General features: G+C 40.5%; 1 protein-coding gene across 2 annotated transcripts in view; it reads left to right on the top strand.

The window, feature by feature from the left end:
- The window catches only part of LOC121955273 (pleckstrin homology domain-containing family G member 1), a 79728-nt gene that overhangs the window by 12590 nt on the left and 49678 nt on the right, over positions 1–17460 (top strand). The window contains exon 1 of one of the 2 annotated variants that reach the window (XM_042503141.2): positions 14732–14942. The exons of the other annotated variant lie outside the window; for it this stretch is intronic. The gene's annotated coding sequence lies outside the window, so the exon portion shown is untranslated. Of the gene's footprint in view, positions 1–14731; positions 14943–17460 lie in introns of those variants that run through there. 2 annotated transcript variants of the gene reach the window in all.

Here is a 17460-nt window from a genome sequence, read left to right as displayed (position 1 = left end):
CCTGTCGTCTATGATAAGTCAGTTACTGGTTAACCCCAACCCTGAGATGTCATCAAGTATGAATAAGACAGCTTAAAGTCTGATGACTGAAGATGAAACAGAAGGAGTGATAAGGGGGATTTAGTTGGGAGATTATACTCTTTTATTAACTTATAACTGACAAAAACTGCTGCTGGTGTTTGTACATAATTCATGCCACACTAATTACATTTCCCTGTAACGAGTGATGCTGCATCCAAGCTGCCATGAATTAGTCACCCATCTGTTGTTTATGGAGCTGTTGTTGATGATACGGTTCATTTGGGAGAGTTTTCCATAATCACTGCACCTTTTTTCAACAATTTGAACACAAGAATTGAATTCTTACACCGACTGGTGTTCCACTTATCTGCTGAATAATGAGGCCACCAGAAACTTGTAGGTTGAAGCAGAATGTGAATGTGTGCCATTGTTGGCCTCAGCGCCGCCCTCCCTCCTCCCAGTGCACTCCCCAAGGCCCTGTATATGTGGCTGGCTTCTTTCCTCCCTGATTATGTTATGTCTACAGTCCCCCCCAAATACACTGCACTATTCCTGGCCTCCAGTCGTTTTAATGTACATGTGAGAGGCGTTGCCGAGTGAAAGAGGCATACAGCAAGAGAAGAAGAGAGCGGATGAGAGCCAGGCAGCCTATTAAATACAAACAAAAATAAAAAGCCGTGGTGAGGAAGTTGGCGAAGTGCAACTAACAAACTTTTTTTAGCTTCTGTGTTTAAAATGAGACTAACCAGCTTCCCTTAAGTAAACAAAAATATCCCAAATAAATTTTGTTTTGGGCCTCCAGTTGCAAATGTGTCTCCAGCTTTTTCATTTCCTGACTGGTGTTTTATTGCAACAAGCTAAGTGGAGGGAGCAGCTGTATTTGGATGTCTCAAAGAGCTAAAACAACTCAGAGCAACTGTCCATGCAGGATGAGTGTATGAAGTGAGTCTCGCTGTCTACCCCCTAGCTCGCATACTTGCTCGTCATACTTTGTTTCTTAGAAACAGTCAGGTAACCAACAACAGGTTGTCAAAGCTGTCGTAAAGTTTATTGGTGCACTGGAATGAGGGTATGTCATTTTATTACTTGTTAATATCCAAAGCACGAAACAATAATGATAATGTTGTACATTTATGAGGTAATCTATCCCTGAGAAATATCCTCAAGCACCAACGATCTGCTGATGTGAGGGGTAAAGGATGTTCAGCTCTTCTCTGACGTTCAGAGCAATAAATGAATGCAAGTGTAATTTAGTTTATAAATAGATCGAGAGTAAATGAATGACAATGCCAAAAGATAAGTTGAAAAACCCAATGTTACTTTTATTGGCATTTTGAAAGTTCATGATACAATTTTTGCATTTTTCAGCAAAAAAGCTCTAAAAACTTACCAAACACTACCTGAGCGGCACCAAATGACAGATTCAGAGACTAGCTGGTGAACATAGTGGAGCGTTCAGCAGCTAAAGACCCACATATTTCTCTCAGGAGCTGATAGAGGCCAAAAACTTAAGAGCTTAAACAAACAAAACAAGTACATGCTCATCAAAAGATTGCTCTAAAGAATACTTCATTCCCAAATGACCATTTGTGTATCAATTACTCACCCTGTTATGTTTAACTCTTGAAGAAAACATCTTTTTTGTTTTTTTGTTTTTTTTTTAAATTTGCCTCCAAGAAGAGTCCAAAGACAGAGAAAAGTTTTGATGAATTGAAATCAAAGGGGTCTGCACTTACCAACGGCAAAATGATACCTGTTATTATTCACCAAAGTCACACACATATTATATGTGTGTGACTTTGGTGAATCCAAACTAACCCTTTGTGAGACCAGTGAAGCATAACAAAACAAACAGACGACTGATGGAGGCAGCGGTAGTAGCTCCTGTGTTCAGCGAGGTAAAATGACTGTTTTTGTCAGTTGAATCTGCCTTTGAAGAGGGCATAGATAAATTTCACTTTTGGGACAGTTCACCTTTGGAAAGGTCTGTCTGTTTAGGAAGTACTGAGCATATGACAGGATGAATGACGCTTGGATTAAACTGCACGAGTTGTGCGAGAATTTGTAAACTGTTGTTAGACCTGGACCCCTATGACTTCAGTTCATCATGACTTTTATCCCTTTTTTTTGGATTCTTCGTTCATCACAGAGGCATGCAAGAAAAGCAAAGTTTTCTCACAAACTCAATGAAACACAGGGAGACTAATTTATATACAAAGGGTCCTTTGGAGGGTGAGTACCTTTAATAATTAGCTGCAGAAATGAAACCTGGATTTAAAACAGGGATAGATGTCAAAGTCTGACCTGTAGAACCGTTTCATGCATGCACACTAACATACACACACCTGGCCAGCCTCCAGCTCTGGACTTAACAGCAGCTCCTAGTTGTCATCCCCATCTCTGTGTTAACAGGTCTGTCAGCACTCTGCAAGTTCAGCCATGGAGTGACACACTGATTCTAATAAGGAGAATTCCTCAGAGACGGAGGGAAAGGAGAACTTAAAAAAAAAATTTTAAAAAATCATACTGTGACTTTGTGTAAGTCAAAGGAGGACAAGGGCTGCAATAAAAAAAAAACAAAACAAACAAACAAACAAACAAAATGGAAGTTATAAAATAATGATAAAGTCATACTTCCAAGAAAAAGTAGTAATGTAACACAAATTAAGTTGGTATTTAATGAGAATAAAGTATTACTATTTCAAGAAAAACAGTCTTGATATTAGGATAATAAAGTGATAATTTCTTTTTTTAAAGATTATTTTTTGGGCCATTTTCCCTTTTTTGACAGGACGGTTTTAGATATACAGGAAAGATGGGAGAGAGAAGGGGGAATAACATGCAGCAAAGGGCCACAGGCCGGACTCGGACCCGGGCAGCTACAGAGGCCTCAGCCATATGGGGCGTGCACTCTACCTGGTGAGCTAGAAGTTGCCCCATAAAAAAAGTCCAATATTATTTGATTAAAATCATAAATTTATGGGAGAAAAATCTTTCTGACTTTGTCTCTCTTTATATGTTGTCACCAGACGTCTGGCATTACTTTGTTTCTTGTGAATTAACATGTTTAATCACATAATATTACTACTTTTTTTCTTGTAAAATTAGCCCACAACTTTATTCTTGTGATATTACAACTTTTTTCTCTGGAAATGGTATGACTTTTTTCTCATTAAATTACATCATTATTCTTGTAATATTGCATCTTTTTGATCGAAATGACAACTTAATTCTCCTACTATTATAACTTTATCGTCAAAATCTCAGAATTTCTTTTTCCAGTGTGGCACTAATCCTCTTATGTAGTTATGTGTGTGTGCACGTTGCCATCCGGCCTGTGCAATGAAGTTTTTTTGAGACACTTTCGCTGAACTCTCCACACTGAGCCAACATTGTGGAGAGAACTGTATAGCTATAAGCTGTTTCATTGTGCACTTGTCAATTTTGTGTATGCCTAAAGAGACCAGAGGGGGTTCTCACCCTAACGATAGCATCGACTGAACAGGCCGCAAACATAAAAGTAATTTATTTCACCGAAAGAGAAAAGAGAGAACTCCCCCCTCCTTCCTCCAGCTTTCTTTTTCTCTCGTGTCCTCCCCCTCATCCAACTCTCCCACTCAGCAGCTGTTCCTCTCACTTTCCGTCCTCCCTCCGCCCCCCATCCTGCACCCCTGCATGCTCCCCCACCGGCCCCAATGTGACGCCTTTGTTTTATTGTTGTGCAGCGTTCGGCAGGGAAACCCCCGTCTGGAGTGGGGCAGGGGTTCGACCCCCTCTGAACGCTGGGGTGTAGCGGCGTGGATGCCCAGATAAGCAGAGGATTAGGACTGGCAGTTGGACATTTGATTTCTAAATGAGCTTCATGATGTTAAAAGCTGTTAGTTTTGGTTCTCGCCACCAACATCCACTTTTAACACCTGTTTTAGATGTGAAACTAAACTGTAAATGCATATTTCTGTGCTGAGATTGCAGGTATGAAACACTTGAGCAATCATGTGCTTGCATTAAAATTGTACACCCTCACTGTGTCAAAAAGTGAATGTAAAGTTTGTGTGTTTCACACCTCTTTATTAGTTTTTTCTTTGTTAACAGAGAAAAACTCATGAGCTTGAATGACAAACATTGTATTTCACATTTTCCATAAATATCAGCACCAGCCTGCATTTGTATAGTTTCCTTGGCCTAGAAAAACATGTATCACATGTCAGCTCCAAGATCTGCCATGCTGCTGCCAAATGGTCCGAAACCCCTCCTGTCAAGAACAGGAAACAAACACCATTTATTTGTGGTGTTGACAAACGCCTGTTTCCTGTACAGAGGAGAAAAATATGAAGAGGGAGCAAAAAATCAGGAGCAGCCTCTATTTCTGCAGCGCCAGCCACAAAAAGTACAGCAGCCTCATGAAAACAAAAAGGATGTGTGTTTATCCTCAAACCACCAATCAGCATGAATGTGGTCCTATAAGGGAGATAGGAAGAGCCCCGGGGTGTGTTTGTGTAAATGTGCGTTTACTGAGGAAATGTACACTGCAGTATAGGTTATCTCTCCTCAGTTTCTTTTTTGTTGTTGGTTGTCTGGATTCAGCTCATAGTGGTCCTTTATTCAGTTATTTCCTACATAAAATGTAATTTTCCACCCTGTAGTCATGCATCATTTTTATGTATACATACTTAAAGTAATGCACCAGAATTTGCATGTAACCAAAGTAATCTGGAAGGCTGCTATCATGTGACCAATGGGCTTATGGGACTAAAGAAAAAAGTAGTAAAAAGAGTATAAGTCTGCTTAGCAGCTGTTTGTGAGTGAAAGCAATCTTTTAGACCCAGCACAATTAATGGTTAAATTTCACTTTCACTGTGCCTGGCATTCTGCTGCTTCATCTGTTTTTAGATTACCCTCCACGCTGCAGTGTGGAGTAGTGAATAACTAAACTGTGTATATATATTCCAACGGCACACTAAATAAGCGTCCAGCTCCAAAAATATAAAATCAAAACGTGGTGGCAGATGTTTAATTGTGGCAGGCCACCGCAAATAAATGACTGTGTGGGAAACCCTGGGATATGTTGTCTTTTCAGTAGGCCTTTTGCTAATATTGTACTCATTTATTCTGCAAATTACTGGATTCTAAGCAATTATGTGTCTTTTCTTGACATTGTTGCTCGTATTCTACCTTTTACACAAACTTTTAACTCAAGAATTTTAGAAAAAGCCCATAAATTAAGTCAAACTTACTTGCAGTTTAAGTAATGCAACTTGTAGAAGCTATAAACTACCTTAAATTGCAGGCTTTTACAACATGTCACGGTGTACCTACCTGGATCTGATTTACGCATGTCTGTGGTGGGATGGTTGGGTTAGTGGCTTGAAAATGAAACCATAGTGGTTTCCTGTACCCCCAGTCTGTCCCACCACTGTACCCCTGTGGCTCGCTGGTAGAGGGTTGGGAAGATAATGATCTTAGCTGTTTACCCCATAGGGGCCATTTTGGGCAGCCCCTGTCCTCATAGGAAATAACTCAGAGTAAATGGCTAAAAGTGACGGCAAAGTATTTAGAATTACGGGAATTTTAGGTAATTGCATGTCTGTTTGTGTTTTTTTAGGGTGCTGAGTAAGATTTATGCAGCTTGTTGTGCATATGTGACATTTGGTCCACTGTACTTGACTCTTCAGCTGCTGCTGTGAGCCGACAGCCCGAGGGCCATGAAGGTTATGAGCTGTCCGGTGGCTTTTTAAAGCCCCAAACTGACTTCCTGTTGTATTAGAGCTGACATGAAACAGACAGGCTGTAATGAGCTGTCATCTGCAGCACTTAGCCAAACGTCCAACTGTGCCAACAGAACTAACATACGGCATCTGTGCAGGTTTGTGTGCCGCTGTGAGTGTCCGTATGTGGGTGTGAGCCCCTGTGTGTGTGTGTGTGTGTATGTGTGTGTGGGTGGGGGGGGGGTTGGTTGTGCAAGAATGTCGGCCTGTGTAACAGGTGGTATCAGCTTTTGGAGTTTGTCGCTCAGACCCAGAACAAAAGCTGTAGATATTTCTGAATGCTGGCTTGTGTCTGGCTGCTGCCTCATTCTTTGTGCTGCAGGGCCACTGTGTGTGTGTGTGTGTGTGTGTGTGTGTGTGTGTGTGTGTGTGTGTGTGTGTGTGTGTGTGTGTGTGTGTGTGTGTGTGTGTGTGTGTGTGTGTGTGTGTGTGTGTGTGTGTGGTCATCTATATGGACTGGCTATTGTGCCCTTGGCCCTCAGCAGATGTGGTCTGAACAATGAGCAGGGTAAATAAAAGGAAGTGGTGTATAAATAGCCTCTTACGTCTGCATGAGTGGAGTTCTTGTGCTGTGTGTGTGTGTGTGTGTGTGTGTGTGTGTGTGTGTGATCCTGTTGGATGTGAATGAATTGTACTTTAGGAAGTTGCACTGTATTGAGCTCTCCACAGGTGCAGTTTGCTAAACTATTAAACAATTCTAATTTTCCAGCACAGAAATATTTCATACAGTATGTGTTTGTTTTTGTAACTGATGTCCCCTTTTTTGTTGTAACTATTCTCAGTTCGGATTATCAGCTGCTCCAAAGCTCTACTTTCAGACTTTTCATCTGCGTCTGATAGCAATGCAATGTTAAAACTTCACAGTCCTTCGTGAGCCTCACGGCAGGTCTTTATGAGCAGTGAAGCTCAGTTAGAAACTTGTCTCTAAATCACATCCTGGTGATAAGTGCGCAGGGGAACAATGCTAAAAATAAAGAAACCTCCTCCCTCTTCTATCCAGCACTCTCCTTGGCTCTCGTGTATCCAGGCCACATATAGACCACGGCCATACACTCTGACCGGCAAAAATCACACCAATGTATGCCGTCTCACACATGGTAATACAACTCTTTGTTTTCCTGCTCAGTCACGTCTTCTGCTCATAGTGTTTTTGTGACAGATGTCAAAAAACACAGCAATTCATCATAACTGTGCTGACTGACCAAAGTTTGTGAAATTGTGTTTAATGATCACTGTATCAGTGTGAAAGACAAGATATAAGTGTATCCATTGGTGCTGAAACAATTAGTTAAATGATAGAAGATCAATGACGTGATAAATAGTTATAAAGTAATTACCAGAGCAAAACTGTCAAATATTGTCTGATCCCATTAAGGATCATCCGCTGCTTTAATTTTTGAATTTTTTAATAAAAAAAAACAAAAAAACAAGTGTAAGTCAAATAATCAGAGAAATTTTATTCATTTATTTTTTTTCACTATTTTCTGACATTTTATTGACTTAAAATCAGTTGACTAACCGAATAACAATCCCCAGATTTTTTCAGCAATTAAGTTAACAGACTGTTTAAAATAAATGATAAAGCCACCATAGTGTTCCCCATTAGTTTGTGGACTCCCGTTATGAAGCCCCAAATCCAGCACCCGTCACCAGGATGGAGATAACCCCAACACTAGCATCTTGCTCCATTAGCACTGTGCACTTACACCTATGGTTAACTGTGATAATTCTAATGCAAATACTATTTTTTGCTTTTGAAAAACAGACTTAAACCCTTAAAATAAAATGTTCTTACCGAAAAACCTGAACATTAAGCTCCTTGGAGAGTCTTTTAGTATACAACCAAACAAGGAACTAGACTTTTTAGACAACCAAAACTTAATCAACTCTCAGGAGCTGAAAACACTGAAACAGTTGTTGTCGCCATGGTAGCGACTTGTCAACAGATGGCACTGCCCTTAAATATGCGTAATTTTGGGCCTTAATAAAATGTTAACGATTTGAGTTATACAAAAACTGATTTGTGCGGTTGTCATGGATGTTAAAATTAGCTATAGAGAAAAAACATTTTTGTACCAGGCTGTATACATGTTCATTTCTGTTGTGAAGTTATGCATTTTAACATGGGGGGCTATGGAGACTGACTCGCTCTTGGTGTGACCATTTGAGGAACTGCAGTTTTGGGCATGCCCTTGTTGCCCCACAGGTTTGCTACTCGGATAAGGCCATTGTTTGAACCCCTAATACCAAGAATAATAAATACAGAATAAGCTTAAACAGTATAGCACAGTGTATTAAGATGTGTATGTTTATGTTGTATCAGTATTTTAATGTAAATTTTTGCCAACTTGATGCGATGGTTTTCACTTCAAGCCATTTTACCCTCTCTCTCTCTCTCTCTCTCTCTCTCTCTCTCTCTCTCTCTCATCCTAGATCCTAGAGTTCTGTTACAGCTCCATAGGGACGTGTGTGTGTGTGTGTGTGTGTGTGTGTGTGTGTGTGTGTGTGTGTGTATTTCTGTATTTGTGTGTGCGTGTATGTATGGCAGTCTGGGGGTCTGGGCTGGGCCCGGGGTGGCTCTGGATTGTCACTGATGGCCTATATTAGCAGCCGCACACTTCAGCTGAAACATAATACAGGTGGCGAACACTGCAGCGAACCTAAAGACCGATAACAACAGAAAGAGAGGGAGGGAGATAAAGAGAGGTAGAGTTACAGCGAGGTGAAAAAGATGTCAGTATCTCAGTAGCTTAATTTATAATTGTGTGACTTGGGACTGTGTGACCTTTTCAAAGATCTTATTCATGTGTTGCGCAATAATGCAGATTAGCTTTAGCTTTAGTTCCAGCACAAACATATCAGTTTCAGCTGTGTCAGCACAAAGAACAAAGAACAGTTGTTTATATCAGTTTCAGCTGCTGATTTTGACCTCATGATAACATCCGTATTATCCCACATATTGTAATACCACAGTATTACAATGCCATCCTGATAGTTTGGAAATACTTTTTTAATACACATTTGTAACACTTGAATGTAGGACTGGTTTTTCCATTTTATTACCTAAAAATTGGCCACTAGAAACTATATTAAAATAAGATTACCGCAGTGAAGATGCTCCAATATCTCAGTTTTGTTTACCTTGAAATTTTCAGCATTTTGTGTTGCAGACGGTGATTTTTCTCCAGGGAGTAGAAAGCGCTGTGAGGGTGTCTGTGGGTGTTGAAGTATTTATGGGGCCCATCTTCCTCTTGGTCACATCTGGGTCGAGTTAAGACCTGTCACTAACATCTGTCTTTACTGTAAACACAAGAGAAGGAACTGCAGCTCCAGAGTCCTTGAACAACTTTTATTTAGACGGACTGTAGACATATTTCTGGTCTTGGTGTCCAGCTGTTTTTACAGCGACATGTGACCTCATGCTTGTCTCCATCAGCTGGACCACAGTTTGGACTACTGTTTAAACGCTGGCTTGTAATTGAGAGTCTGCAGAGTCTTCAAAAACACTGGCAGTGGATCATGTTGCTAAGCAACCATTAAAAATCTATTATGCTAATACCTGAAATGAATATCACTGCACAGTTTCATCTCACCGTGCATAATGCAGACTTCAACATGAAACAGTCACTTTATTGGAAACGTGTGTGCACATACTCCAAAGCCAGTATGCCAGGGCTTAAACATATGTTATCAATTGTGGTCTTTCATCACAAATGTACTCATAATTTTGATTCATTAATAAATTGTAGTCATGACAAACTTCAAAGAGTGCCAGTAAAAAGCAGGGCAAAGCAACATTTGATTCAGTTTTATACTGAGTAAGTAAATTTAATACATGTAGCACCTGGATTGCAATTGTATGGAAACTCTCAGTGAAAGCTGATTGCTTTTGAAGTTTGTAATCGGCTTAATCTCTCTGTCTTCAGTAAGATTTATGCTGTATTTCATGACTGCACCTTTGTGCATAGTCAACCCAGTCACCAGAAAAGATGTTCATATTGTACACTTTGCAAACCATGAATGTGTTAAATTGTATTTTATTTTGTTGCAGATACGTTTAAACTTTACATTCCTCAATAATGCTGTGTTGAAGGTGTGGATAAGTTTAGGCACAAAACTCACTTAAAGGTCATGTTTTGGCTTAACGCAGCTGAGAAATGACTGGCTTAAATGCCACTGGGAAACACAGTGAAGGGTGAAGGGTTGCCAAAAAAAACCCAAAAAAACCCCAGGTTCAGCAGCGCAAACGCCGCTAGTAAACTCTGCGATGTGTTGTGAAAACACTTAGTTTGGTACATCAAACACGGATGGAAACGCCACAAAGGGCTGCCAAAAAACAGCTGGTAGTGTTGATTTCAGGCAGTGGTCTACAGATTGGCAGGAATCTTGCCTCGGTGACACGCCTCTCCTCCATCTCCTCCATCTTGCAGTGATGAAAGTCAGTTTGCATACTATGTCACTTTAAAAACTTTAATATGATAATATCAAATGTGTGAATGTATTTGTGGTTTCCAGATACATATAATGCATTTTCTTCTGGCACCGGGGCTTGCATTGCTTTAAATCCATGCCTTTTGTGTGCAAATATTAATTCTCCTGAAGGAGGAAATGTGAGACTTTCATTTATTTATTTTTTTATTTAAGTTCACCAAATGGAGTGTCTCCTCTCAGTGGGATTTATATGATCAGTGTGGATTTTTCCGCCTGTTTTGAATGGCTCAGTGAAGACTGGCAAAGCCACGGTTTAGGGCTTACTCCTAATTTTGGGCTTACTGGTTACAAAACCCACTATTTACTTTATTATGGTGGCCAGGAGTGGGCTAGAAAGAGAGAGAGACACACAATTTGAGGAAAGTGAAGCTGGAGAAAAGAGGTAGAAAAATGAAAGGAAGGGATTGGAAAAGGGCAAAATAGGGGAAGCATTACAAGGAGACAGACGGCTGACGCTCAGAGGGGGGGTTACTGTTCGGGAGAAGAGCGATTTTCTTTTGGTACTGTAAATAATAGCCCCTGCTTGAGTTGGACGGCTTTCACGGCTCCTTTTGTGTGCAGTGACATCTTAGGTTCCCTAAAGAGAGGAGAGGGCCGGAGAGGGCTCGGCTTCCAGGGTTTTCACTGGCATGGGAAAGGCAGAGTATTAGCCCAATATGAATATGAGGGAAAATAAAGCCTCCACAGGTCAAAGGGAACCTGCCAACACGCACTCCTGGCTCTTTATCCCACTCAAACCCACATCAGCAGACATGCAGGCGTGCACACACATGCACACACACACACACACATATACACACCAGCACTTCAGCCCTGCTTTATCTCTGTCTGAGCAATAATGTGTTTTGGCTCCCACTTCTGACAACAGCAGCCCAGCGGTTGAGTTGTGGCCTCCTCTCTGTTTCTAACTATAATGTAAAGCTTTTAATCTTAATGCCAAACACATGCACTCGCTAAGATGCCCCATTCATATTTATAGCAGAGGCGGTCGTATCACTTACATTTTCGAACCACACCAGAAATGTTATTTTAATCTAAGTGTGTTTGTGATGACTCATTGAAGAAGTCACTTTAATGCCGATACTGATGTGCCCGAGGCTTTTCTTCTTTGTCAGAGGTCAGATATCGTTAATTGATGAATATATTGATTACAGTCCATGTTTTCAGATTGCAGTTTCATTGTAGAAAACCTCCAATTACATTTCTTTTTACCCTGCAGAATTTTTGGCACAAATAACGCTCGTGTGGACACCATGTTGGGCATTACTTACTAACGTGTTACATGTGATGACTTTTTTCAGGAGCACAAAAAAAAAGTAAACATGAGTTATATAAAATGATTGAGCGGGGTTGAGTAATTAAACTAAAGTAATTAGTAATGTCACCAATCAATCTTTGTGGTTGCGTAATTAGTAAAGTATACTTTTTTAATGAGTCATATGTAATGAGTAAATGATTTGCAATTTGAGTTGGGCCCTCATGACATCAAAGATCACGTAAAGAGAATAAACGAACAATAAATGAATAATTGACACTCATTAACATTTCCCGTGCTGTCAGTTTGATGCCGCCCGGGAAACCTCTGAGCGGAGGAGATAAAGTCGTAATGTTTGGTGACGCTGGGGTGACAAAGCCATCACATGGGTATGATTCACCTGCCCGATGATGTCACATCCTGTTTGATTCCTTCATCTGTAAACAAGCAGCTGAGACGGGCAGGAAATGGAAGTGGGGAAGGAGGGGAGTTTCCGCCTGCTGTTAGCTGGGGAGGTCCTGAACTTCTCTCTAATTCACATTTCTACTTTTATTCTGTTTTCCTGTTGGAGAAAACATCTATCTGTCAACACTTGAATGATCCCATGGTATCCACCAGTCGCTTCAGACAAAAATATAATGACCTACTTTTTTTTTCCCACTACATGCTGCTATTTTATTCCAAATTTTAACTTTTGTGGGGAGGCAGCTCCCGTTTATTTGGAATGGGATGTGACCTGTTCCTGTTAATGATCACACAGTTTAATGTATCTTATGACATCAGTGCAGGCTGGACTTTGAGACGCTGCTATAAGAGAATCTGTAGCATTTAATTTTCAGATTATTTTCTCATGAAACTGATGAATAGTTTGGTCAGAAAATAGAAGAAAAGAAATTATAGCCTTATGCCAGCCTTACACCAAAATACTTTCTGAAGGATTTCATCATTGAAGACAGATTTTAAATATTGAACAAAAATCATGGGAATTTAGTTGTGTGGCGCGCTCCTGTGATCTCGATCATTTGGTGAAAGGTGGTCATAAACTCAGTATGAGCTGTCTTAAGTCAGTTTTTTTCTTGTCGTGTTAAATAAAAACAAAAGTTTTTAACCTATGCTCATGCAAGTAGTGACATGAACATTGTCAACAACCAAAAAACTCTCTCTCTTAAATTACTGTAGAAACAGCAAACAAGGTAGACAGTTAACATGGAGGGAACTCTGTTGAGCATCAAGAATGTCAACAAATCTCAGTTCTGATCCACCAAGCAGCAGCTTTTTTTAGTGTCAAATCTTAATTTTTTAAACGGTTCTTCTTTTCCATGGTCTACTCTCATTAAAATAGTGCTGCTAACCAGCCCTATCTTGTAGCAAGTTGAGGCAACGAAATCCAAGTTTTTACAAAATTACAGTTTATCTCTATAATACACAGTATGACACCTTTTATCTTGTGTTTCTAGAGTTATGTGTCTTTGCAGACTTGTAAGGAATAATTAATGAGGAGTTTGGTGTAATACTTTCCACCAGTAGCATGATAAGTAATATCAAAAAGAGGTTGGTTGCAGTCTTGCAAATAGTGACCTTCAAGATCACCAGCCTTTGGAAAATCCTAAAGCATGTGACTAAAAACTCACATTTTCTAAAAAGTGGCAGATATTAGTGATTTCACAGTCTTTAAGTGTATGGTAGGCATTACTGTGTATACATAGATTAGTCAGTCACAGAATAAACAAGACATAAAGGAATACCTCAGACATAAAATGTTTTTACAACCATATATTATCAGATTTGAGATACCTCTAACAAACACAGGAAGCCGTTGAAAGTCATTTTAGTGTAATTTTCTATGTTTGACAAGCTACCTGACACTTGCCGTAAACTCCACCCTTCTTGCCCTCGAGGCAGAATGAAAGCAAAGATAAGAAGGACCAGTTGGCAGCCGGCTATCAGCTTGTTTTTACTCAGACACGGTGCTATCGTCTGTCATTGTCTCTGTGTTTTAAAGTGCTAGGTGTGGTGTTGGGTTACTAAGGTTCAGCTCTGTGTTTGTGGGTTTATCCAGGTTAAGATAACAGCATCACGTCGCTGACCCACATCAGCCCTGTTTATATGGTCACTGGTCACTGCGACAGTAGGTCACAGACAGCGGGGGTTAAAAAAGTTTTTTAAAAAAAAGCTAAAAGTCACCTCTCGCTCCATTGTGTGTGTGCACAAATCACGTGTGTTTATATGAAGATTTAGGTCATTTATTTTCAGGTTTAAGTGCACCTCATTTGATTTCTTATCAAAGGTCAATGTTTTCCACCATCTGCGATCGCACAGCGACCACGTGCAGGTTTGTTTTCCCTGGAAAAACTTAAAAACATGGAAGTGAGAGAGTGCGTGCGCCGACAGGAGCTGCTTTATCAATCCCAGGAAGCTTTGCTACCAGGAGTCAGGAACAGCTGGCTCGAAGAGAGGGGACTTTCCTCCATCCTGCTCTGTTAGGATGCAGAACAATGACCAAATTACTCACACACACACACACACAATGACTGCTGGTTTGGATGTTTTCTGTGTGTGCTCACCAGCTCACAGCAGGTTGCACTTTGAGCTCTGAGTCTCTGCTTGCTGGCTGTTTTTGGGAACAGTTTACCTTGACTCAACCTTTTACATCCAAGATATTGAAAGTGGCACTGGGGAGGCAAGACCAAGAAAGTGGCAGAAAAAGAGGCTCTGAAGTGATGCTGTATGTAATCTGGCCCACTTCTTGTGTTTTTCGGGGTTAGACAAGACGGCTCGTCCTTGCGCTGCCCTCTTTTCCTCTCCTCCTCTGCATCAGCTGTCTGTCTCGCCCACCACACACAACTTAATCACTTAATTCTCAATCACCATCTCCCCCCTTCTCATCTCGTCACAGTTTCAGCAACAGCTCGCTCTTTTTATCTGGTGTTAATTTCTGTCACTGGTGTCGCCTGCAGTGCTGGCTGCTCTCCAGTCCTCGCGGCGATCCCACACTGCAAAGTGAGAGAGGAGAGAGAGCAAGGGCCCGGTTGGAGAGAGCGAGAGAGACTAGTCTTGCAGCAGTAATTGGTCAGGAAGTGGGCTGCTTGGATGTGCGAGCTCCTCTCCCCCCTCCCCTCCCAGTGGGCAGTCAGTTCAGTTGCGTTTTGCTTCCATCTGTTCCCCCCTCTCTCTCTCTCTCTCTCTTTCCTCTCAGTGTCTCTCTTTCTCTCTGATCTGACCTCATAGAGGGGTGGACCACGGACCGGGCCGCCTTGACACGAGCCCTACCTACCTCTCTGAAGCCAGTCAGCATTTCTAAGACTGTAGTGTGAAACTTTTTGAAAGCCTGGACATGGATCTAACCTGTGACAGGATACTGGGATTCCAGCGGCTGAGGAAAGGCTAACCGTGGGAATGGTCTCTCTGAGGTGAGCTGTCTTTTGTGTGGCACTGTACACAGAGCGTGGCCTCAGTTTCTGGTTAAATTAACTGTAAATGGTTCTGCTCTCACAACACGCTCCGATGTCACAGTGCTGTTTTCTTTCTAAACAGCCCAGCTCTTCATTTAATCATAATTGCAGGGCTAGACTCCGCCAAAATCAGTCTGACCTCCAATTACTCGGCCCAAAGTTTCAATTTACTCTAATGGCACCTTTGCCCACTTGTCTGATTAGGAACTGTGTCAGACACTTAGACTACCAGTTTGGGGTTAAGCTTGGGAGTTGATGCTGGATGGACACATAATGATGCTTTCACCTTTGTGTATCTAAGACGATGATGAACATGTTGTTTGTAGGTGTGCCCGTGTCTTGTATTTGCATGCTGAACATACTTTTTGATTAGAAAAACATTAGAAATGACTAAAATCTTAACATATCTTTAACAGATGTGCCCTGTCTCCACAGGGAATGTTTGATAATGACCATTAGTCAGAGCAGAAATCTGATTTGTCAGTTAACCTGATGGAAAACATGGTCCGCTTACCAAATACTGCTCCCACGAACGTACGTATTTTGTTACCACCAAGGTGACGTTTTACTCCACAATCTCTACATCAGACTGTCTAAAGTCTTGACCAGCTCTGTTTTTGCTGTATTTGTTGTTTGGATGTGCATACTTTTTATCAGATTTACCTGAAGCATAGTTATCAAATACAACAACCCTCATTCTGTTACCTAAGTGTTTGGTGTGTGTGTGTGTGTGTGTGTGTGTGTGCGCGCGCGCACGTGTGTGTGCGCGTGCGCACGCACATGCACGCACACATGTGTGTGTTCTCCTTTGTGGTGTGTCCTCATTCTGGGAGCTCTAACTGGAGCACCCAGCTTCTGAGGAGCAGATTTACAGAGAAAATGGGATGGACTTATTTGTTGCTACGTGTGACTCACACCATAAATCTTAATGATTCAGATTTATGGCTTCTGTCACTTTATTGTTGGTCATCTAACTTCTATTATTTCATTGTGTTCATGGTTTCTTGTATTTAGTTAATTGTATTTTAGATGAGACTTCATACATTTATGCTCTGAAGACTCCCTTGCGTGCCATGTATATATTATAGGGTCACATTTGGATCATTTTGGAGTATTTTCTAAGAGTTAAACTGCCTCAAATATTATTGATAACCAGTTGTTAAAAAAATATAATCTGGATCAGAGTGATTTGGAAATCCCGTGTTTTGTGATCCAAGATGAGATGATTCATCTGAATTTCATGCCATTTATTGTAAGCAATATCAGATTAGATCATCCTGATCCAGATACAAACTCTTTAAGATTACCAAACCTGGATAACAAGTGCGCTACCTATCACAGTGGTTAATTGCAACAGAACAAGATAGACTAGAGAATGTAATTTTTCTTTTATATTTAGGGATTATTTTATCGGGACAAAATTTCATTGTTTTTCTTTACTGTACTGTAATGTTTCATAGGTAGCCTATAATTAACTTTGTCACTGTAACAGTTAATCGAATCAAATTCCAAAAAATAAATATATATACATATAAAATATATACATATTTGACCATTTTAAAAGTTTTATTTAATTTTATTCCTGCAATCCACCCTTTAGCTAGGATCAGAACTGTCCAAATTTTTTGGATCAAAAGTTTCCTAATCCTACTAAAAACGTATAAACAGCGCATTTTCAGGACTTGTTCCAATCCAATATCTGAAACTCTGTTATATTACTTCTAAACAGCTGATATACATATAGTCTTTATGAATTCACAATTAAACATGAACATGCTGTTCAATAGACATAGGCAGTGACATAAGTGTGCAAATTAAACAGTTTACTTAATGTTTTTTTACCATATACAAACTGTATTATGGGCTTGAAATGGTATGCTATTTTAATTGTGCGATAAGTGTCCGAAGTCGGTGTTAAAAAATAATAAGATTCTCCATCCGGTTGATTTTTTTTCTTTTTTCTTTTAATATTGTAGATGAGCAAATGTCTACAGTATGACAACTGTCAATTGTCATACCAGGGTATACCTTTCAACGAGTATACTGCTGCAAAACAAAAGCATTATCAGGAGACATAATGATTAATTTACAGTATACCGGGGCGCGCAGATTTGAGGCAAACTTAATTTGAGGAAGAACATTTCAGTGTCAGGTCAAAACTTCACATCCTTGTGAGATGGTTAAAGCGTGTTAAACCTCTTCCTTCATCTAGTACACTGTATTATTTTAGCAAGCATCACGTGTTTCCCTGATGGGACAAAAGTCCCCATGTCTGCACTCTGCTGGTCTCCTTTCCTGGAGCGGGACCCTCGTCCTGCATTTTAATCTGAGGCCAAACACAGCTTCCTCCCTATATCCGCCACACATGCTCACATATTCACTCAGCACACAATAACTCTGTGTACACACACACACACACACACACACACACACACACACACACACACACACACACAGTAGACATTAAAAATATATT

This window comes from Plectropomus leopardus, chromosome 16, assembly GCF_026936395.1.
Source record: "Plectropomus leopardus strain MGB_pleo_1.0 chromosome 16, ASM2693639v1, whole genome shotgun sequence".
Classification (NCBI taxonomy): Eukaryota; Metazoa; Chordata; class Actinopteri; order Perciformes; family Serranidae; genus Plectropomus; species Plectropomus leopardus.
This window is presented reverse-complemented; position numbering and strand designations above follow the sequence as displayed.